Source organism: Macaca nemestrina, chromosome 11, assembly GCF_043159975.1.
Source record: "Macaca nemestrina isolate mMacNem1 chromosome 11, mMacNem.hap1, whole genome shotgun sequence".
Classification (NCBI taxonomy): domain Eukaryota; kingdom Metazoa; phylum Chordata; class Mammalia; order Primates; family Cercopithecidae; genus Macaca; species Macaca nemestrina.
Genome location: NC_092135.1, coordinates 75,945,940 through 75,969,873, shown reverse-complemented (window position 1 = coordinate 75,969,873; position 23,934 = coordinate 75,945,940). Strand labels below are relative to the sequence as shown.

The 23,934-nt window shown below is 37.6% G+C and overlaps 1 protein-coding gene and 1 pseudogene across 7 annotated transcripts in view; one reads left to right on the top strand and one right to left on the bottom strand.

The window, feature by feature from the left end:
• LOC105483169 (phosphodiesterase 11A) overlaps positions 1 to 23,934 on the top strand; it is a 510,053-nt gene that overhangs the window by 67,065 nt on the left and 419,054 nt on the right. The window lies entirely within an intron of this gene.
• Positions 7,985 to 8,099, bottom strand: LOC112424495 (U6 spliceosomal RNA; annotated as a pseudogene).

Genomic DNA, 23,934 nt, shown 5'->3' with positions numbered 1-23,934 from the left:
AGCTGCCATGGGCTGCACCCGGTTCGAGCTTCCAGGCCTCTGTGTTTACCTACTCAAACCTCAGCAATGCCAGGTGCCCTTCCCCCAGCCTCTTTGCTACCTTGCAGTTCAGTCTCAGACTGCTATGCTAGCAATGAGTGAGGCTCCATGGGCATGGGACCCACCAAGCCAGGCATGTGATATAATCTCCTGGTGTGCCGTTTTCTAAGATTGTTGGAAAAGTGCAGTATTAGGGTGGGAGTGACCCGATTTTCCAGGTGACGTCTGTCACAGCTTCCCTTGCCTAGGAAAGGGAATTCCCTGACCCATTGTGCTTCCCGGGTGAGGCGATGCCTCGCCCTGCTTCGGCTCATGCTCAGTGGACTGCACCCCCTGTCCTGCACCCACTGTCCGATAAGCCCCAGTGAGATGAACCTGGTACCTCAGTTGGAAATGCAGAAATCACCCGTCTTCTGCATCGCTCATGCTGGGACCTGTAGACTGGAGATGTTCCTAGTTGGCCATCTTGGAACCTCCCTCCAGCATGTTGTTTTATATATCTTTGGGGTAGCTGGGGAAAAGTCATTTTTTGATACTGCCACTTCATGATTTTTTTTTTTTTTTTTTTTGAGACAGACTGTTGGTCTGTGGCCCAGGCTGTAGTGCAGTGGCATGATCTTGGCTCACTGTACCCTCTGCCTCCTGGGTTCAAGCTATTCTCCTGCCTCAGCCTCCCGAGTAACTGGGATTACAGGTATGTGCCACAATACCTGGCTAATTTTTTGTATTTTTAGTAGAGACAGGGTTTCATTGTGTTGGTCAAGCTGGTCTTGAACTCCTAACCTCAAGTGATCCATCCGCCTCAGCCTCCCAACATATTGGGATTATAGGCATGAGCCACCATGCCCAGCCTTGGGTGATATCTTGAAGAAAGAAATTAAGTGGTTCCAAGTTTGTTTCTGGGTCTTCCCATCAACTCCAATAAAGCATATAGACAACTATCATGTCATAGGATCTGAGTCCTTTTGTCTCCAAGTAAAAAACAAAATAACAGAATTTTTTTCTGCATAATTATTCATCTAAGAACACATAATAAGTCTACAGGAATGAGATAGGCTCTAGACATAGGAATAGTGGACAAAAGATATATGCCTCAAACTAACAACTTCACAACCTATAATTCTTTTAGAGTTCTATGCACCTCAAGATTTCTGGCTTTTCCAACTGTAAGAGTCTCCAGACATCTCTGAGGACCCATCAGCAGTGAACAAGTTAATTAGTGATTAACACTAATTGACCACTTGATACAAGCAATAATGGGACCCAAGATAGGTTCATTGACTGAGAAGAGTAAAGAGAATCTACCAGGGAACTCAAGCTGAACTGACTACCTCAGCTTTGCCAAAAGCAAACCATGTTTAAGTCAGGCCTGCCTGACTTGAAAGGGTCGATCAACAGCTGTCCTTGACCTTGTATCTATCATCTCGCCTTCTGACTCTGTGACTTTATTATTCTGAAGTTCTGACCCCAATTCTTCAATTATAAAAACAAACAAACAAACAAGCAAGAAACCTAATTAGAAAGGAAACATTGATGGTTACAATACAGAGATCAACTACTTTCTCAATGTTATATTTCTATAATTTCTTAGACAATCTACTACATGATTGTTTCACATTGTATAATTTATTATAAAATCTTCCAAAAGGTGAACTGAATTCAACATTATAATAACATAAGACTTCTGCTGATAAGACTTCATCCATACATTTTATAGTCCTTAAAGGATCAGCTGCAAAAAATTCATTTTTCAGTTAGCACACAGGTGAAGAGCTCATATCAACTGTACCAACCAACCCCCCCCAAAAAAATTAATAGTGATAGCCAATATTTATTGAGAGTATGTCATGCACTAGGCACTGTGGTAAGATTTAGTTATCTTATTTAATCCTCACAAGGTTCTATGAGATAGACACCATTACTTCCTACGTTTTACATGTGAGGAAGCTAGACTTGAATAGTTTTAGTAACTTGCCCACGTTTATACAGCTGGTGACAGGCAGAGCCCAGATGCAAACTCAAATTATCCAGCTCTGTTTAGATTCTACAGTTTTACCATTATTGGAAATATTAAGGATTACATTCAGGTTCTGTTCACCTGTTCAAGGCTGGATTCCTGTCCATGAAAGAAAGCGGCTCCTTGATGGAATATGGAGTTCAAAAATCTGCTAGAATGCATTCCAGAAGCTGTTTTAGCCATTCACATCCATTGACATCAGGTAAATGATTATTTTTGTGCAAAGATCCCAACAATTGTGTCGGGTTTGGAGAGTTTGGAACAAGAAGCCTCAGGAAACTTCATGGTTTGCAATATAATCTATTAATACCTGTGAAGGCGATACTACTACTACTCCTATTACTACTACTACTACTACTACTACTACTACTACTACTGACAGTAGTGATAGTTAACACTTACTGGAAGCTTTCTTAATTTCCCCAAGGTCACACAGCTATTAAGTTGGAGAGCCAGGATTTGAACCCATATTGTTGGAGCCACAGTTTGTACTCTTAACCACCACAAATTGCTGTCTCTGTAAACAATGAGCGGCAGTCTGTTCAACATCTTTTCACAATGCTCTTTACTAAAGTTGTGAGACAGTGTTGCCAAGGACTAAACAATGTTTCTGGAAGCTATGTTGTGAGTGTGCAAAATGGATAGTTTCTTTAAATATGAAAAACTTTCATTTTTCATCATAACTAGTCAGTACCCAAACCTGCAAGAAAGGAATCTGTTTATGTTACTAGGAATTAACTGGAGGATATAGTTAACAGATTTCCTACAACATTTTAGAGAATTTTCAAGGCAGAGTTTGAGTTGCTCTATGCAGGTCTTATACTTGCATATATCCATCATAAAACAAGAGATGTACAATTTGTCTCTGAGAAAAAACCTGAAGCTCTAGTGTATACAAGCAAGCAACTTATTCTAGAAAAAAACTGCACATTTCTCTTTATTGTGAAACTTTTTGTAAACTCTAGGTAACCTGTAAGTAGGGCACGGAAGTTTCAGCCATACTAGTGATCTATTGGTCCAATAGCTTTTTGCTGTTTGGCTACAGGGAATGTCCTTTGGGGGCATTCGTTGCTTTAGTCATGGATTAGTTTGATTGCTGGGGCTGGACACCTACTGAAGCAATCAAACATAATAAGTGGAGTGGGGTATAACATCCCAGAAAAAGACATCTAGGGACAGAATTTGGGAAATGGAGAGTTTCTAATGTTTCTAGACTGATTCCTGTTCTGTATTCTGAATGTGGTGATATACTTGTGTAGCACTTTATGATTTATAAAATGCTTCACCATATACTATCTAATTCATTCTTGCTGCTATGAAAGGTAAGAATTACTCTCCTCATTTGGAGGGTAAAGAAACAGTCTGAGAGAAGTTAAACGGCTCAGTTTTGGAGCTGGGCAGGGGATTCAGGACTTGTGGCATCACATGCAGTAATTGTTATACCTCCCAAGAACTTCTTATGTGACCATGATAATGAGAGGGTTTATATCAGAAAACCATATATTTTACTGATACACACACACACACACACACACACACACACACATATAAACTTTCTGTTTTTGGAAAATATGGCAAAATCAGGATTCTTCACTTCTTTGGTCATTGCATTATTTTTATGAAACAGCCTATTACTGGAAAAAATATTTGAAAGACATTTGCAATTCATGATGTGCCTACTCTTCATGAAGCAAGAGCTTCAAGCTTTTGGGGAGATACTTTATTTCTTCTATGTTTTCCTTCTGCAGAAGTCAATCTTTGCTAATATATTTAATCATAGACTGGAAAAAATAAAATGACCTGGTGTTGAACTGGTCACAATAGAATGGCAAGCAGTATTAACTTCTCACTCTGTTCTAGCACATTAGGCTGAACATAAACTACTGTTTGTACCACTGACAAGTTTCTTTATGGTTTTTGAGCTATGTTAAACACCAACATGCACAGAGGCCTTGAGGACAAATTGCTAACTCTTCAAAGTAGCATAGTGTGGTGAGAAGAGCCCAAGCTTTAGACTCAAGCATCTCTGAGTTAGCATCGGCTCAGTTATTGGTAAATTACTTAACATGAGATAAGTTACTTAGCTTCTCTTAGCTTCAGTTTCTTCATATGTATAATGGGGCCAATAATATCCACTTTGCATGGTTGTTGTGATTATTTTATGTATCAAAACTCTGGCACAGATATTTGCATACATAAATGCACAGGTTATATGGTAGGCTCCTGGTAAATGATAGCCATCATTGCTATTATCTGAGGAATCAGTAAGTCTCGTAATTACCTCAATTTCTTTGCAGTTTAAACTGATCACAAGTCTCATTTAGTGCCTGTTTTAAATGCTAGCTCACCATATGTGGTGCTGGAGTAATTGGTATGACTCTTATGTCTCCGCTTGTCTACTGGCTTAGAAGATCAATATTCAAAGCCAAAGTTATGAGCCATCTGCCACTGCAAAGCCAGACTATGTTGTCTTTCTCTCTTCAAGGCAAGTTTTGATGTCTGAAGAACCTTGATCTGTCTTTTCTGGATAGTCACATCTGTGTACCTTAGCAGGATTTGGCTAATATCTTGAATTTAGTGTGAAGGGAGGACCCAGTGGAGAAATTTCCTGGGGAATTCAAGCTATGTATAAGCCATCAATGTGAATCATCTGCCCATGACAGATACTGTCCGTTAGGGAAATAGCATTGATTCTTATTTTAAAAAAGTACAGTTCCTTAAGTTCCATTTCACAAATGGGCACCCAGCACCTAATATCAGCCAGATATAATATAATAGTATAAGGCTGCATTGCATAAACCACAACCAGAATTTATTTTTGTGATAGTATCAGTTAGAAACTATAACTAAAGGCAAATGATTTGTTTTTATCCTGTAAAAGGGAAAAAAATCCATAAAATCTTTAGCAGCCATGGATGCCTCAGCCCCCATGTCCAAGGGGGCCAGCTGTCCCTCACCTCCCACCATTCTCTCTAATGATTTAACATGAGGTTAATGCAGGCAGCTTTGCATCAATAAGCAATGCCTGGGTTAAGCGCTCTTGCCCCTAAGTGTAGGTTTTTGTTTGTTTCTTTGTTTTTAACTTCTATGTAATATAGTTATAATTTTAGAGGCTTCATGGCCGAATGTCTTGAATGCCTGCAAGTTTTTAAAATCAGGTTTAGCATTCTGAATGTTACTTAACAAAATCACATACTGAGGCCCATTGTGGGGAGAATGGAAAGTCCATCATGTAAAACAGATTAGCTACATATTAACATCTTTCAATTTGCCACCAGTTTATTGACTTGGAATAGCCATTTACTCTTTAAAATTGTATATGTAAGGGTAAAGTTCCATGTTAGATCTTTCAGAATATGAAATAGATCAAATATATCAGTAGGATGGATGGATTTATTTATTTATTTAGAGACAGAGTCTTGCTCTGTCACCAAGGCTAGAAAGCAGTGATGTGATCATGGCTCACTGCAGCCTTAAACTCCTGGACTCAAGCCATCTTCCAGCCTCAGCTTTCTAAGTAGCTGGGACTGCAAATGGGTGCCACCACACCAGGCTAATCTTTTTCTTTTGTAGAGATGGGGTCTCAATGTGTTGACAAGACTGGTTTCAAACTCCTCAGGTGATCTTCCACTTTGGCCTTCCAAAGTGTTGGGATTACAGGCTTGAGCTACCCATACCTAGCCTCAGGATGAATTTTATTTAATTTTATGTATCTTTAGAATGCTTGAATAAGAACTATTTATGAGGTATGTGAAGCCAGCTGAGGCTGCATAAGAAAATTACATTTACTAATTGTCCTCTTTCCTCACACAAGAACCTAGACCCATTTAGAAACAGAGAAAAGGAATAGTAATGTTTACACCATGCCTTTACAATTTTTTGAAAAGAAAGCAAAAACCTTTTATGTGTGAAAATTACTTTTGCGTGATCATCTAAACTTTGGGGCATATAATTAATGTGGGCCTTATCAGAAATTTATGTTCAAGGTAGTCCTTTAATTTGCAGGCTAGTTCAGCTGTTTTGTAACATCTAGGGGGATAATGCTTGAAATATTGTCTTTTCGAGGAGAAAAGGATACAGGGCAGGTGTGACACTGGACAGACAGCACTTCCAAAGAGGAATTTACTGCTTTTGATGCCTCGGCAATGACCCTGTCACCCAAAGTGTTATGAAAAACTGGAAACTTGCCATGCGGACTTAAAATAAATATTAGTTTCTACCATTTTTGAAAAAAAAATGTGTGTGAAAATAGCTCATTGTAAGTCTTATCTAGTTAAAAGTTAATACTGAATATGCCTTCTTTACAGAAGTCACATGGTTCTCTAAAAAATTTTCTGGCCGGGTGCGATGGCTCACACCTGTAATCCCAGCACTTTGGAGGCCGAGGCGGGCAGATCATGAGGTCAGGAGTTCAAGACCAGCCTGACCAAATATGGTTAAACCCCATCTCTACTAAAAATACAAAAATTAACTGGGCGTGGTGGTGCACGCCTGTAGTCCTAGCTACTCGGGAGGCTGAGGCAGAGGTTGCAGTGAGCTGAGATTGCGCCACTGCACTCCAGCCTGGGTGATAAAGCAAGACTCTGTCTCAAAAAAAAAAAGTGCTGAGCTTGGCACGGAGATTCACACCTGTAATCCCAGCAATTTGGGAGGCTGAGGCAGGAGGATTGCTTGAGCCCAGGAGTTCAAGACCAGGCTGGGCAGCATAGCAAGACTTTGTATCTACTAAAATTCAAAAAGATTAGCTGGGCATGGTGGCTGTGCCTGTCGTTCTAGCTACTCAGTAAGCTGAGGAGAGAGGATCACTTGAGCCTGGGAGATCAAGTCTGCAGTGAGCTATGATTGAGCCACTACACTCTAGCATGGGCAACAGAGTGAGACCCTGTCTCAATAAATGAATAAATAAGTAAGTAGATACAAATTTCTGACGGCTCATTTTTGTCATTCTATATTTGTTGACTTTAAATTACATGCATGTCAGACACTAGTATCAAAGTCATAAAAATTACTTGGACAAAACAATGTAGAAAGAATTGTAAAGAACTTTTGAACTTTGTATAAATGGAATAATTCTACATGTATCCTTTTGTTTCTTTTTCTGCTCAACATTATATTTTTGAGATTAATTCATGTTGAAATGTGTAGCAATAATTTCCAGTGCCATATAATGTTCCTTTGTATAAACATATCAAAATTTGTCCGTCCTACTATTGACCGACTTTTGAGTTATTTGTAGTTTTATTTATTTATTTATTTATTGCTATTATCAATAATGCTGCTATGGGCATTTTGTGTAGGTCTCCTGGAATCTTGGCATCATATTTGCATGACCGCAGACTTTTAACTATTCATTTTTGTAACTTTTATTTATTTATTTTTAACTCTTAGGTTTGGGGGTACATGTAAAGATTTGTTATGTAGGTAAACTTGTGTCATGGGGGTTCGTTGTATAACTCTTTCATCACCCAGGTATTAAGCCTAGTACCCAATATTTATTTTTTCTGCTCCTCTCCCTACTCTCACCCTCCATCCTCAAGTAGGCCCCAATGTCTGTTGTTCCCTTTTTTGTGTTCATGAGTTCTCATCATTTAGCTCCCACTTATAAGTCAGAACATGCAGTATTTGATTTTCTGTTTTTGTGTTAGTTTGCTAATAATAATTGCCTCCAGCTCTATCCATGTTCCAGCAAAAAACATGATCTCATTATTTTTATGGCTGCATAGTATCCCATGGTGTATATGTACCACATTTTCTCTATCCAATATGTCCCATTGATGGGCATTTAGGTTGATTCCATGCGTGTCCTGCAAAGACATTGATTCCATGTCTTTGTTGTTGTTAATAGTGCTTCAGTGAACATTCTTGTGCATGCCTTTATGGTAGAATGATTTATATTCCTCTGGTTATATAGCCAGTAGTGGGATTGCTAAAAATATGCAATGAATGAATGCCTCATGAATTTGCTCATCATCCTTGTGCAGGAGGCATGCTAATCTTCTCTCTATCATGCCAATTTTAGTATATGTGTTGCCGAAGTGAGCACAAGGATTCGTTTCTTAGTTATTCATTTTTCTTCTTCTGCTGCTGCATCTTCCTCTTCACAGTTAATATATATGAGGCCAGGACCACCATGGTCACCAGAGCACAAATTCTAGCTTTCCCTACCAAGCCCATTCCCCTCATGGCCACCTGATGTATGGACAGGGTCCTCATTTACCTCCCAGCCAATAGAAGAACAGGCCACTCATGGTGGGTATGAAAGTATAGGTCATGCAGATGTTTGGGATGAACTCAGTTAATGACTCCCCCTCAACCTTCTTTTCATATGTTTGTGTTTTCTCTTACTGTGCAGTACTGGTCCATGTCATTGGCCCATTTTTCCTATTGAGTTTGCTTTTTGCTTATTGATTTGTAGGAGCTCCTTATATATATGTATTCTGAACACCACCCTCCTTATTGGTTATATGTATTAACAAATATTTTTCTTCTCTATTGCTTGATTTTCATTCTTTTTTTAAATAATGTGGAATGAAAGAAGTCAGACAAGAATGCATACTGCACGGCTGATTTAGATAAAACTGTAACTGTAGAAAATGCAAACTACTCTCTAGTGACAGGAAGCAGGTCAGTGTTATCTGAGGTATGGTGGGGCGGGAGGGATGGAAGGTGGGATTAAAAAGGGCATGAAGAAACTTTGGGGTGGGTGATAGTTATATTCATATCTTGATTTGTGGTCATTTCGTGGGTGTAACCATAAGTTCAGATTAATAAAATCATATATGTTAAACATGTACAGTTTTTTTGTATTTCAATTATATCTCAATATATCTGCTTTTTTATAAAAATAAATTTGAATATTTACATTAAAGGGTATCTAATCTATAACCCTTAGCAATTTTTTAAAAGTATACTCTAAGTTCTGGGATACATGTGCAAAACATGCAGGTTTGTTACATAGGTATACATAGGTATACATAGGTATACATAGGTATTTGTCCTAATGCTCTCCCTTCCCTTGCCCTCCACTCCCCGACAGGTCCTGGTGTGTGATGTTCCCCTCCTTGTGTCCATGTGTTCTCATTGTTCAACTCCCACTTATGAGTGAGAACATGTGGTGTTTGGTTTTCTGTTCATGTGTTAGTTTGCTGAGAATGATGGTTTCCAGCTTCATCCATGTCCCTGCAAAGGACATGAACTCATTCTTTTTTATGGCTGCATAGTATTCCATGGTGTATATGTGCCACATTTTCTTTATCCAGTCTATCATTGATGGGCATTTGGGTTGGTTCCATGTCTTTGCTATTGTAAATAGTGCTGCAATAAACATACGTGTGCATGTGTCTTTATAGCAGCATGATTTTATAATCCTTTGGGTATATTCCCAGTAATGGGATTGCTGTGTCAAGTGATATTTCTGGTTCTGGATCCTTGAGGAATCACCACATTATCTTCCACAATGGTTGAACTAATTTACACTCCTACCAACAGTGTAAAAGCGTTCCTGTTTCTCCACAGCCTCTCCAGCATCTGTTGTTTCCTGACTTTTTAATAATCACCATTCTAACTGGCATGAGATGGTATCTCATTGTACTTTTGATTTGCATTTCTCTAATGACCAGTGATGATGAGCTTTTTTTCATGTTTGTTGGCCACATAAATGTCTTCTTTTGAGAAGCATCTGTTCATAGCCTTTGCCCACTGTTTCGTGGTGTTGTTTGTTTTATTCTTGTAAATTTGTTTAAGTTCCTGGTAGATTCTGGATATTAGACCTTTGTCAGATGGATAGATTGCAAACATTTTTTCCCATTCTGTAGGTTGCCTGTTCACTCTGATGATAGTTTCTTTTGCTGTGCAGAAGCTCTATGGTTTGATTAGATCTCATTTGTCAATTTTGGCTTTTGTTGCAATTGCTTTTGGTGTTTTAGTCATGAAGTCTTTGCCTATGCCTGTATCCTGAATGGTATTGCCTAGGTTTTCTTCTAGGGTTTTTATGGTTTTGGGTTTTACATTTAAGTCTTTAATCCATCTTGAATTAAGTTTTGTATAAGGTGTAAGGAAGGGGTCCAGTTTCTGTTTTCTGCATGTGGCTAGCCAGTTTTCCCATCACCATTTATTAAATAGGGAATCCTTTCCCCACTGCTTGTTTTTGTCAGGTTTGTTGAAAATCACATGATTGTAGATGTGTGGTGTTATTTCTGAGGTCTCTGTTCATTCCATTGGTCTATGTATCCGTTTTGGTACCAGTACCATGCTGTTTTGGTTACTGTAGACTTCTAGTATAGTTTGAAGTCAGGTAGCATGACACGTCAAGCTTTGTTCTTTTTGCTTAGGGTTGTCTTGGCTATACAGGCTCTTTTTTTGGTTCCATATGAAATTTAAAGTAGTTTTTTTTCTAATTCTGTGAAGAAAGTCAATGGTAGCTTGACGAGAATAGCATTGACTCTATAAGTTACTTTGGGCAGTATGACCATTTTCATGATACTGATTCTCCCTATCCATGAGCATGGATTTTTTTTTTCCATTTGTTTGTGTCCTCTCTTATTTCCTGAGCAGTGGTTTGTAGTTCTCCTTGAAGAAGTCCTTCACGTCCCTTGTAAGTTGTATTCCTAGGTGTATTATTATCTTTATAGCAATTGTGAATGGGAGTTCACTCATGACTTGGCTGTCTGCTCGTCTATTGTTGGTATATAGGAATGCTTGTGATTTTTGCACATTGATTTTGTATCCTGAGATTTTGCTGAAGTTGCTTATTAGCTTAAGGAGTTTTTGGGCTAAGACAATGGGGTTTTCTAAATACACAATCATGTCATCTGCAAACAGAGACAATTTGACTTCCACTCTTCCTATTTGAATACCCTTTATTTCTTTCTCTTGTGTGATTGCCCTGGCCAGAACTTCCAATAGTATGTTGAATAGGAGTGGTGAGAGAGGACATCCTTGTCTTGTGCTGGTTTTCAAAGGGAATGCTTCCAGCTTTTGCCCATTCAGTATGATGTTGGCTATGGGTTTGTCATAAACAGCTCTTATTTTTTTGAAATATGTTCAATCAACACCTAGTTTATTGAGACTTTTTAGCATAAGGGCTGTTGAATTTTATTGAAGGCCTTTTCTGCATCTATTGAGATAATCATGTGGTTTTTGTCGTTGGTTCTGTTTATGTGATGGATTACATTTATTGATTTACATATGTTGAACCAGCCTTGCATCCCACAAAAGAAGCCGACTTGATCATGTTGGATAAGCTTTTTGATGTGCTGCTGGATTCAGTTTGCCAGTATTTTATTGAGGATTTTTGCATCAATAGTCATCAGGGATATTGGCCTGAAATTTTCTTTTTTTGTTGTGTCTCTCTCTGCCAGGTTTTGGTATCAGGATGATGCTGGCCTCATAACATGAGTTAGGTAGGAGTCCCTCTTTTTCTATTGCTTGGAATAGTTTCAGAAGGAATGATAGCAGCTCCTTTTTGTACCTCTGGTAGAATTCGGCTGTGAATCCATCTGGTCCTGGACTTTTTTTGGTTGGTAGGCTGTTAATTACTGCTTTCATTTCAAAACCTGTTATTGGTCTATTCAGCGACTCAACTTCTTCCTGGTGTAGTCTTGGGAGGGTGTATGTGTCCAGAAATTTATCATGCCTTCTAGATTTTCTACTTTATTTGAGTAGTACTGTTTCTAGTATTCTCTGATGGTAGTTTGTATTTCTGTGGGATCAGTGGTGATACCTCCTTTATCATTTTTTATTGTGTCTATTTGATTCTTCTCTCTTTTCTTCCTTATTAGTCTAACTAGTGGTCCATCTATTTTGTTAATGTTTTAAAAAAACCAGTTCCTGGATTCACTGATTTTTTTGAAGGGTTGTTCATGTGTCTATCCCCTTCAGTTCTGCTCTGGTCTTAGTTATTTCTTTTCCTCTGCGAGCTTTTGAATTTGTTTGCCCTTGCTTCTCTAGTTCTTTTAATTGTGATGTTAGGGTGTCGATTTTAGATCTTTCCAACTTTCTGTTGCGGGCATTTAGTGCTATAAATTTCCCTCTCAACACTGCATTAGCTGTGTCCCAGAGATTCTGGTGTGTTATCTCTTTGTTCTCATTGGTTTCAAAGAACTTCTTTGCTTCTGCCTTAATTTCATTATTTTCCCAGTAGTCATTCAGGAGCAGGTTGTTCAATTTCCATGTAGCTGTGCGGTTTTGAGTGAATTTCTTAATCTTGAGTTCTAATTTGATTGCACTGTGGTCTGAGAGACTGTTTGTTATTATTTCCATTTGTTTGCATTTGCTGAGGGGTGTTTTACTTCCAATTATGTGGTTGATTTTAGAATATATGCTATGTGGTGCTGAGAAGAATGTATATTCTGTTGATTTGTGGTGGAGAGTTCTGTAGATATCTTAGGTCCACTTGGTCCAGAGCTGAGTTCAAGTCCTGAATATCCTTGTTAATTTTCTGTCTCATTGATCTGTCTAATATTGACAGTGGAGTGTTAAAGTCTCCCACTATCATTGTGCAGTTATCTAAGTTTCTTTGTAGGTCTCTAAGAACTTCTTTTATGAATCTGAGTGCTCCTGTATTGGGTGCATACATATTTAGGATAGGTAGCTTTTCTTGTTGCATTGATCCCTTTACCATTATGTAATGCCCCTCTTTGTCTTTTTTGATCTTTGTTGGTTTAAAGTCTGTTTCATTAGAGACTAGGATTGCAACCCCTGCTTTCTTTTTACTTTCCATTTGCTTGGCAAATATTCCTCCATCCCTTTATTTTGACCCTATGTGTATCTTTGCATGTGAGATGGGTCTCCCAAATACAGCACACCAATGGGTCTTGACTCTTTATCCAATTTTCCAGTCTGTGTCTATTAATTGGGGTATTTAGCCTATTTACATTTGAGTTTAATATTGTTACATGTGAATTTGATCCTTTCATCATGATGTTAGCTGGTTATTTTGCACATTAGTTGATGCAGTTTCTTCATAGTGTCATTGGTCTTTATATTTTGGTGTGTTTTTGCAGTGGCTGGTACTGGTTTTTCCTTTCCATATTTAGTGCTTCCTTCAGGGGCTCTTGTAAGGCAGGCCTGGTGGTGACAAAATCCCTCAGCATTTGCTTGTCCGTAAAGGATTTTATTTCTCCTTCACTTATTAAGCTTAGTTTGTCTGGATATGAAATTCTGGGTTGAAAACATTTTTCTTTAAGAATTTTGAATATTGGCCCCCACTCTCTTCTGGCTTGTAGGGTTTCTGCAGAGAGATCCACTGTTAGTCTGATGGGCTTCCCTTTGTAGGTAATCTGACCTTTCTCTCTGGCTGCTCTTAACATTTTTTCCTTCGTTTCAACCTTGGAGAATCTGCCGATTATGTGTCTTGGGGTTGCTCTTCTCAAGGAGTATCTTAGTGGTATTCTCTGTATTTCCTGAATTTGAATGTCAGCCCATCTTGCTAGGTTGGGGAAGTTCTCCTAGATAATATGCTGAAGTGTGTTTTCCAACTTAGTTCCATTCTCCCTATCACTTTCAGGTACAGTAATCAATCATAGGTTTGGTCCTTTCACGTAGTCCCATATTTCTTGGAGGCTTTGTTCATTCCTTTTCATTCTTTTTTCTCTAATCTTGACACCTTATTTCAGTAAGTTCATCTTCAATCTCTAATATTCTTTCTCCTACTTGATAAATTTGGCTATTGATACATGTGTATGCTACAGGAAGTTCTCCTGCTGTGTTTTTCAGCTCCAATAAGTCATTTATGTTCCTCTCTAAACTGGTTATTCTAGTCAGCAGTTCCAATAGCCTTTTATCAAGGTTCTTAGCTTCCTTGCATTGGGTTAAAACATGCTCCTTTAGCTCAGAAGTGTTTGTTGTTACCCACTTTCTGCAGCCTACTTCTGTCAGTTTGTCAAACTCATTCTCCATCCAGTTCTGTGCCCTTGCCAGAGAGGGGCTATAACCATTTGGAGGAGAAGAGGCATTCTGGTTTTCTGAATTTCAGTTGTTTTTTGCACTGGTTTTTCCTCATGTTCATGGATTTATCTGCCTTTGATCTTTAAGGCTGATGGTCTTTGGATAGGGTTTTTGTCTGGGGGTCCTTTATGTTGATGTTGACGTTGATGTTATCACTTTCTGTTTGTGAATTTTTCTTCTAACAATCAGGTCCCTCTTCTTCATGTCTGCTGCAGTTTGCTGGAGGTCCACTCTAGACGATGTTTGCCTGGATATCATCAGTGGAGGCTGCAGAACAGCAAAGATTGCTGCCTGCTCCTTCCTCTGGAAGCTTCATTCTAGAGAGGCCCTGGCCTAATGCCAGCCAGAGCTCTCCTGTATGAGGTGTCTGACAACCGCTTTTGGGAGGTTTCTCCCAGTGAGGAGGCACAGGGGTCAGGGACCCACTTGAGGAGGCATTCTGTCCCTTAGCAGAGCTGGTACACTGTTGCTTTTCATTTGTAATGGAAAATCCAGGTTCTTTTTTTTTTTTTTTTGAGACCGAGTCTCATTCTGTCACCCAGGCTAGAGTGCAGTGATGAGGTCTTGGCTCACTATTACCTCTGCCTCCCGTGTTCAAACAGTTCTCCTGCCTCAGTCTCCTGAGTAGCTGGGACTACAGGTGCATGCCACCATGCCCAGCCCAAGCTCTTAATTTTAATACAACTTGATTTATTGATCTTATAGAAATTTGCATTTTTGTTCTTATTCTTGAAACAGGGTATGAAGAAAAATATTCTATAGTGACTTTGGAAATGTTTATAAATTTGTTTTCATATTAAGTATTTAATTTAATTGTAATTCCTCTTTTTTGTGTTAGGGTGTAGGATATGAATACAATTTTATTTTTTTCTATTTGAATAAGCAATTGACCTAGGGTCATTTATTGAGTAGTTCATCTTTTCTTATGATCTGTGATGCTTGCTTTGCCATAAATCCATTTTTTGTATGTGCATGGGTTTGTTACTAGGCTCTCTATTATTCCGTTGGTCTATTTATCTATGCCTGTATTACCATCATACTGCCTTAATCTTTGTAGCTCATAGAAAGTATTAATATCTAGCAGAGTGAATCTTCTCCCCGACCCCTATGCCTTGTTCTTCCTCAGGAGGGTCTTGGCTTCAGCTGGCCCTTTATTCTTTCATGTCAGTTTTATAATCAGCCTGTTGAGTTTCACACATACACACACATACACACTGTGATAGGATTTCTATTGGAATTGCACTGAAGTTATAGGTCAGTTTAGGGGGAATTACAGATTTATGAAGTCAGTTTTCCCAATAATACAATATTGTTTTTTGCAATTTAATCTTCTTTAATGTTTTTTAAGACTTTTTTTTTTTAGTTTTCACTATAAAAGTCTTACACATTCTTTGCTATATTATATCCTAGGTATTTAAAAATGTTTATTGATGTTTTAAACAGTATATTTGAAAAATTATATTTTTAGTTAATTGTGGTTATCGAGAAATGCAGTTTACTTTTGTGTATCAATTTGGAATCCAACAACTCTTATTTAAATTTTTATCCGTAGCTGTTTAAGATTGTCTGTGTAAGCAATCATATCATCTGCAAACAATGATGGTTTTCTTTCTTTACAATCCCTTACCTTTTATTTCTTTTTCTTACCTCCTTACTGTGCAAGAACCTCCAGTATCATGTAGAACAAGACTGATTATAACAGATCTCTTTGTCTTCAAACTGAGCTTATAGAAAATGCTTTCAGTTTAATCATTAGGTATGAGGTTTCTGTGGGTTTTTTGAGATTCCCTTTATTGGGTTAAGAAAGTTCCCTTCTATTCCCAGTTTGCTAAGGAGGTAGTTGTTATTATTTTTAAAATCACAAGAGAATGCAGAGTTTTATTAATTTTTTCTGCCTTTATAAAGATATGATTTTTTTACCTTACACTGTTAATGTGGTGAATTACTTTAATGGCTATCATATTAAACCAATCTTGCATTCCTAGGAAGCATCAACTTGGTCATAAAAAGTTACCTTTTTTATACATTGTCTGATTTGTTTCACAAAATTTTTGGTTTTTAGGGTTTTTTGCATCTGTATCTATTCATGAGCAAGACTGTCTATATTTTTATATTTTCCTTCTCTTTTTCTTTTTTTGTCACCCAGGCTGGTGTTCTGTGACACAATTATAAGATTCACTGCAACCTCAACCTTCTGGGCTCAGGTGATCCTCGCACCTCAGCCTCCCAAGTAACTGGGACTACAGGCACAAACCACCATGCCTGGCTAATTTTAAAACATTTTTTTGTAGGGACAGGGTTTCACCATGTTGCCCACTCTAGTCTCAAACTCCTGGGCTCAAGCAATCTTTCTGTGTTGACCTCCCAAGGTGCTGGGATTACAGGTGTGAGCCACCATGCCCAGCCTTTTTTTTTTTTTTTTTTTTCCTTAGAATACTCTTGTCTGGTTTTGAAAGCAAGGTTATATCACAAATGAACTGGGAGAATGGTCTTTCTTTTTCCATTATATGGAATAGTTTGTAATAAATTAGAATTGCCCAATGCTCTGATGTTTTGTAGAATTTCCTAGAAATCTATCTGGATCTGAGGATGTGTGTGTGTGTGTGTGTGAATAGGAATATCTTAAACTACGGATTCAATTTCTTTAAAGCTTATAGGACTCTTCGTGTTCTCTAGTTTTTTGAAAGATTTTTTGGGTAAGTTTTTATCTATTTATTTCATCTAACTTTTCAAATTTATTGGCACAAAGTTGTTCATAACACCATTATATTTGTTTAATCTTTGTAGCAACTATAGTTTTAGCCCCATTTTATTCCTGATTTTTTAAAATATAAGGCCTCTCTCTCTTTTTTCTCTCTTGATTATTCTCTCTAGAGAATTTCATATGTTATTCTTCTTTTGAACTTTGTTAATTCTTGACTTAATTCTAAGTCAGTTTTGTGCTGCTATAACAGAATACCATAGACTAGGTGATTTATAATAAACAGAAATTTATCAGTGCGCAGTTCTGGAAGCCAGGGAGTCCAAGATCAAGGTGTCTGCATCTGGTGAGGGCCTTCTTGCTATGGCATAACATGGTGGAAGGCAGCATATGGTGAAAGGGCAAAGACTGCTGGGGAGAGGCAGACCCACCTCTGCAATAATGAACCCACTCAAGTGATAATGGTATGAGTGTATTCATGAGGGCAGAGCTCTCATGACCTAAACACCTCTTAAAGGTCTCACTTCCTAATATCGTCACAATGGCAATTAAATTTTAACATGAGTTTTGAGGGGGGAAACATTTTTAAAAATTGTCTTCATTATATATTTCCTGCCATTTTCTTTAACTTTTGCTCTTATTTTTGTTATTTTTTCAGTTTTCTGGAATTTATTTTGCTGTTCTTTTTCCCTAACTCCTTATGGTTGGATGATTATTAAGTTGAACATTTCTTTTTTTCTTTTCCTGAGATAAGTATTTATGACAGAACTTTTAAGAACTCTTTAACTGTGGACCACAGTTTTCATATATGATGTGTAATCATCCTGGTATTTTTATAGTTAGACATTATTTTTCTCAGTATTTTTAAAGTATTTTATAACTTCTATTTTAATTTTTTGATTGATGGGTAATTCAGAAATGTATTCTAAATGTTTAAATATTTGGTTTCACTAATTATCTTTTTATTATTGTTCCCAACTAAAGTGCATTGGAGTTAAATGATATTTTCTGCATGATATCAGTTATTTGACATGGTGATTTCAAATTGGCTAACTTGATGACTTAGCTTTTGGTGAATTTTCATAAAATTTTCATGTCAATCATGGAACTAATTGTATGAAATCTCTTGTTGTAGGGTGCAGTGTAGCTAGATGTATCAGATGTACTTGTATGTGAGTGTGCTGATGGGTGGCTTATGGTGGGGAAGACAATATCCAATGATGCCTATAAGATAACCTTTCTTAAGAAAGGCAGAGGGACTTGGAAGCTATGAAATTTTTCAATTTGTTTTTGCAACTCCATCTGAAGGAATATCTAGGAGTCTTATAGACTTTGGTAGCCTAAGGCTTGTTGCAATTTCTACTGCTTCTGTTGTTCCGTACTATGCAGATCCTAAAGTGAAGAATTCTAGTTGGTTAAATTGATTGCTCATTTTATTGGAACACCTCAGAAATGAATTGAGATTTATAGAATGGTTCCTGATCCTGTTATTTGCATGAGAGTAAATGCTAGCCGATATATCAGATCTTTCTAGCCCAGCAAAACCCAAACCTGAAAAATATGAATGGTCTAATTAGCTGGCTATTCCAGGTGCTTGAACTAGTTTGTAAAACAACCACTGCAGCATTTTGCTAGCTGGCTAAGAAAATGACATGTTACAAGGCAGCAGGCAAGAGAACAGTTCTAAGAGGGGCTAGTCAACTCTATCCAAGGTGGAATAGCTTAGATGAGAGTGCCAATGAACATGCCGACTCATTTCTCCAGTGTGTCTGGCTAGAGGGCTCCTACTCTCAAACATTTATGTGAAAGCACTTTGGTGCTTTATTTAAGGAAAAGGCACACTTACTTGTATTCATCCAGATTATTTACAAATGATTCCTGCTGATGGGATCCAGCCTCTGAATGACCTCCCCACAGGTTGACACCTTCAGTTTGGTATGTCACTTCTACTCTCAAATTATAGGGCAAGAGATTCATGTCCCCATTTTTTTTTTTTTTTTTTTTTAGTGGAACATGTGACCATGTAACTTCTGCAAGGAGTCCAGGTACTCTCGGCACTGTTGCTTATTTGTAACTGAAGCTAGGGTGAACACCAAGGAAATGGAGAGCCTGGCCTGGGAATGGAGAAGAAAGGCTTCAGGGATGCAGGAACTTATAGTGGGGAAGGGAGTGTGTATGGAACCAACCAGCTCCAGGGATCCACCTGGAAGGTTGGTGGGAAGTAGTGTTAAGCTGCTTCCAAGTCCTTTTCCGAGTGGAAGATGCCTGACTTTTTTCTAACCTGGGCTTTCAGTGGTGGAACACACTGCTGTGGCTGGAGGACTTGTTCACAGCAATCTTTTACAAACTTCTATTTACTGGTTTAATAGTTTGTTGAGTTTTTTTTTTTTTAGTTGGTAGTATTGATTCTTCTGGAAAATCAGGATGTTTTCCAAGATTATATATGCTATGCCACATAAGAGGTTGTGATATTTCACATTAAATGTGGAGAGGGTCCGAATCTGAGTTGAAAAATCCATCCATTTCACATATCAGAATATTGCCCAATTATAGTATCTTGACAGTCTTTCTGTTCTTTGTTCTTTGTGATTTTCAGGCAATACCATCAAGTTCCTTTGGCATTATGGGTAGCAGGTCAATTGGACCTTTTATGAGAAGAGTTTTTTAGCTAGGATGATAGAGGCTTAAAAAAACAGCCAGGGCCATTTGGATTGCTAGCTTAGACTCACTTATATCTTGCTAAAAGTATAGAGTGCTATGGTTTTTCATAAATTATTTATGAATATTGACCCACCTCCAGCTTGACAGCTGTCATCTGGTGTATGTTGCCTATCTATTTTACTGGCAATTCAGTAGCATAATGACTTCTATCCTTTTGGAGGGCACTTTTGAAACTATTGTGCTGTCTTAGATGGTAATTTCATCACCCTTAGGAAATTATGCTAATTTTACTGATTTCTAAACCACTTTTCTTCATGTAACTTCCTCATGTCATAATAAAACCACTTATAACATGTAAAATAAATTCTAACACCTTTTTTTTGTGGTAGTGTGTTTATATCATAATATAATCCATTTCCTGTTGAATATGTAGATATTTTTCAATTTTTCCTTATCATAAATTCCTAGAAATGAAATTATTAAAGAGTATAAAAATTTTTAAAGACTTTTGTTACTTGTTGCCAAATTGCCTTCCATATTTATTGCACTAATTTATATTCTCATTAGTGTGTACAAAAGTAGACATTTCACTGGTCCTATCAATAAAGCTAGATATTGGCCTCTTAAATGATTAATACTATAGTATTTCATGTTAAAATAGGAAATACGTCTTGCCAAGGTTTGAGTAAATTTTTTGTTTTACTTTTGCAATTTATTAAGAGATGAGTACATTTAAGTCTTTATTCTGCTTGAAATTAATTTTGATGTCTGATGTGAGATAGGGGTCTAACTTCTTTTTCCCAAATATAGCACTAGTTGAATAATCCATAATTTTCTGACTGATTTGAAATAATACTCTTTTGATTAACTAAATACACTTATTTCTATAGACATTTATTTCCACATGCATATATACATATATAGGCATATATGTGGCTCTCTATTCTCATTCATCAATTTTTCTATTTTTAGAACAGTTTTAATTATTGTTGCTTTGAAATAGATTTTAAAATCAGGTACTCATTGTATTTTTATCATCATGTTTTCACAAGAAAGTATGAACTAAAACATTTTGAACATTTTAAAAACATTTTTAAAAACACATTTTATTTAAAAATCTGTTTTTAAAACACATTTAAAAATGTGACTTTAAAATATTTCAAAACCTAAAAAAGCTTTAAAAAGCAGACTGTAAAAAATTACTTTTTTCTTTTCTTTTCTTTTCTTTTTTTGAGACAGAGTCTCACTCTGTTGCATAGGCTGGAGTGCAGTGGCGCAATCTTGGCTCACTGCAACCTCCGCCTCCTGGGTTCAAGTGATTCTCCTGCCTCAACCTCCTGAGTAGCTGGGATTACAGGTTCCCACCATCACACCTAGCTAATTTTTGTACTTTTAGTAGAGATGAGGTTTCACCATGTTGGCCAGGCTGGTCTTGACTCCTGACCTCAAGTGATCCGCCCACCTCGGCCTCCCAAAGTGCTGGGATTACAGGCGTTGGCCACCGCGCCTGGTCAGAAATTACTTTTTAACATTAAACTTTTGTCAAAGAGGAATTGTAACTTCCTATATTAACAATAAAACCTTTATGTAATTAAAATATAACATATCTCTATGACTTTATAAATTATGGCATTTGCCATAAATGTGGGAAGGATCAGCATGTGATTGAGACAGCTGCCTACATATCAGTTACATTTTTGGGCCATTTTTCGGGTTGTCTCAGTTGTCTTCAGTGGAAAGAATTCCAGAGCTCTCTGTTGGAGGTGGTCCATGTTAGGTTCTGATGAATGGATGAGACCAGGTCTCCATTGTCTCACTGTTACATCTGTTCTTCTGACCTGGACCTGGCTTTTCATGCATCACTGTCTCGACCTTGGCTTGCCCTGTATTCTCTACTTTCTGACTGTTTGTCTGGTGTCTGAATCACAGCTTCGTGCTGATAATTCCCTTGCTCTTATTTGCAGACTCCCTGGCCTTCCTGGTTTCACCTTAGAGCCTCATTTCCCTGATTCATTGCAGTTCTTAGATGGTCTCACTGTGCCAGGGAGAAAGGTGCCTTCTGGTTAGCTGACCCTTCCCATAGCTCTTTCTTCAGGTACTGGCCTTTTCTTAGACATTTTCATTATACACAATAAAGCTTATAGAGCATGACGTTGCATTTTAACTCCAGGTACAATATATTTGCAGACTTACTGTAATAGATATCTGGGCTGTCTATTAAAGCAGTTTAAGAATTCATCATTTTCTTTTTTACTATGTCAGTTGCACTTTGGTTTCAAGTGTGGTGTGGGTCTTCATTTTCCTGTGAATTTCCCTTGAGATTTGTATTTATTGTAATGAAGAGAAATAATAGTAGTCATGATGATAAGACAGGACCAAAGAAAAGTGCCAAGTAAGAAAGGAAGAACAGAGGGAAGTAAGATCAGCAAACAACATTTACTTTAGCAACATGACTAAAACACATGCCCCAAACAACATGGTAATCACAATAACTTTTGAAATTTCATATCACATTATTTGATGGTGTCTATCAACCATCAATTCTATTTGAAAGACTTAAAGAAAGGTATGCCCTTTAAAAATTTAGCAAATAGAGCTTACCTGTGTGAATGTACAAAATGCTCCACTTCCAACTACATCACTTCAGGTCCATAAAAGAGTGAAGCTTCAGAAACAACTTTTGATAATCTTTTGTACTATTTAGAACTCTTTAGGAAAGAATTTGGAGATTCTTTTTGTTTACCATACAGCAATGAAATTCTGCCAATACATATTAAGAATAACAATGATAATTTTTCACTTTTTCTCAGCAAATATCAAATTAGGAGGCTTAAAGAATGAGCTCTGTAGTTGCACATGCTGTGTCTTTGTTTTCATGCAATGTAATCTCAAATCTTCCATCAATTCAGAACAATTAGTTCTTCTTTCTATGAAGAAAGGCAGAATAATATATTTCAAGTTATTAAAGACTAATCAATTTTTGAAAGCTTTGCCTTCCAACCATTTTCTGGAAAATAAGTGACATCTACTGGTAAGTCGTAAGTGTAAGGAGATGATTTTATGAATTAGAATTAAATGAGTATTACTAAATGATATATCAATAAAAGCAATTTTTTGAGCTTCAGAAAGTTTGGCAATCTATTGGTTTGTATTTCAATGGATTATTCATTTTATATTTTTTATTTCCTTTAGCTTCTCTATATTACAACTCCATAAGGCATTTGAAAGAGGATGTAGACAAAATATGAGACTGAACTTTTTCTCTGAATCTTTTGGTGGGGCAATGGGCTAATGTGATGTTGAAAAAGGTATGGAGGCCTAGTTCATTAAGCCTTCAGGGAAAGTGGATGGAAAAGACAAAATAAAACAAAAGCTAAAGCTCTAAAGCATGGTTTATAATCCATTGTCTTCAGACCCTGGAGGCCTTGGATTTTTTTTTTGGAGATGGAATCTTGCTCTGTTGCCCAGGCTGGAGTGTAGTGGTACAATCTCAGCTCACTGCAACCTCTGCCTCCCAGGCCCAAGCAATTCTCCTGCCTCAGCCTCCCGAGTAGCTGAGATTACAGGTGTGCACCACCATGCCTGGCTAATTTTTTGTATTTTTAGTAGAGACGGAGTTTCACCATGTTGGCCAGGCTAGTCTCAAACTCCTGACCTCAGGTGATTCACCCGCCTCCGCCTCCCAAAGTTCTGGGATTACAGGCATGAGCACCTCATGAGGCGCTGGATTTATTAAGTGACCCTCTAATTCAGTGGTTGTTAACCCTACCCTGACCAACAGCCAGAAGTCAGATCCCCTCCAGGGCCCCTCCCACTACCAATTGTGATTTAATTGGTTGGGGTGGGGCTAAAGCATAAGTACTTTCCTAAAGGTCCCAGGTGATTCCAGTATTAACAACCTCTGTTCTATTCCTATGTACGTCTAAGTGTCTGTAGGCCGAAGAAATACTTTATATACATGCATATCTTATTTCACCTTTTCTCTCTAATTTCTTTATAATTTTTCTCTATAATCTTCTCCACAATTTACAATTATAACTTTATAATTTTTGAGCTATATTTTGTAACTCAAAGACAAGGTCATTTGAAAGTGTTATGGAATTAATAGGGGCTTTTGTTGTTACATGTTTCCTCATAAGTATGTTCTGGAAACATAATTACATCATGTGGACACTCTTAGACTTGAACAGTTTGAGCATTTTGGCTATGAAGGACCTAAGGTAGATTTGCGATTCTGGTTTTTAAAAGTCACCCTTGTAGATTAAACGTTGGTCAAGATTAGTTCTTGGCTTAATCATGAGTACTGGAAAATTTTACCGTAAAGTATTGGGGATAGAGTCCTTAAATACAGAGGGAATAAAAGATCTTAGGCGACCCATCTTTGCCATGAATGTGGGACCTGGATAAGATTCTCAACTCTGAATCTTGCCTTAGGGAGCCTCCAGTGGTTTCTCTGAGAAAGTAGAAAGAGAAGATGGATTTCTTTTGCTTTGAGGCTTCTTTCGTACTTCTAAAGCATGTTTTTTGAGGGCTGATTGGGATTCTTGAGCATATTAAATATAATTCATTC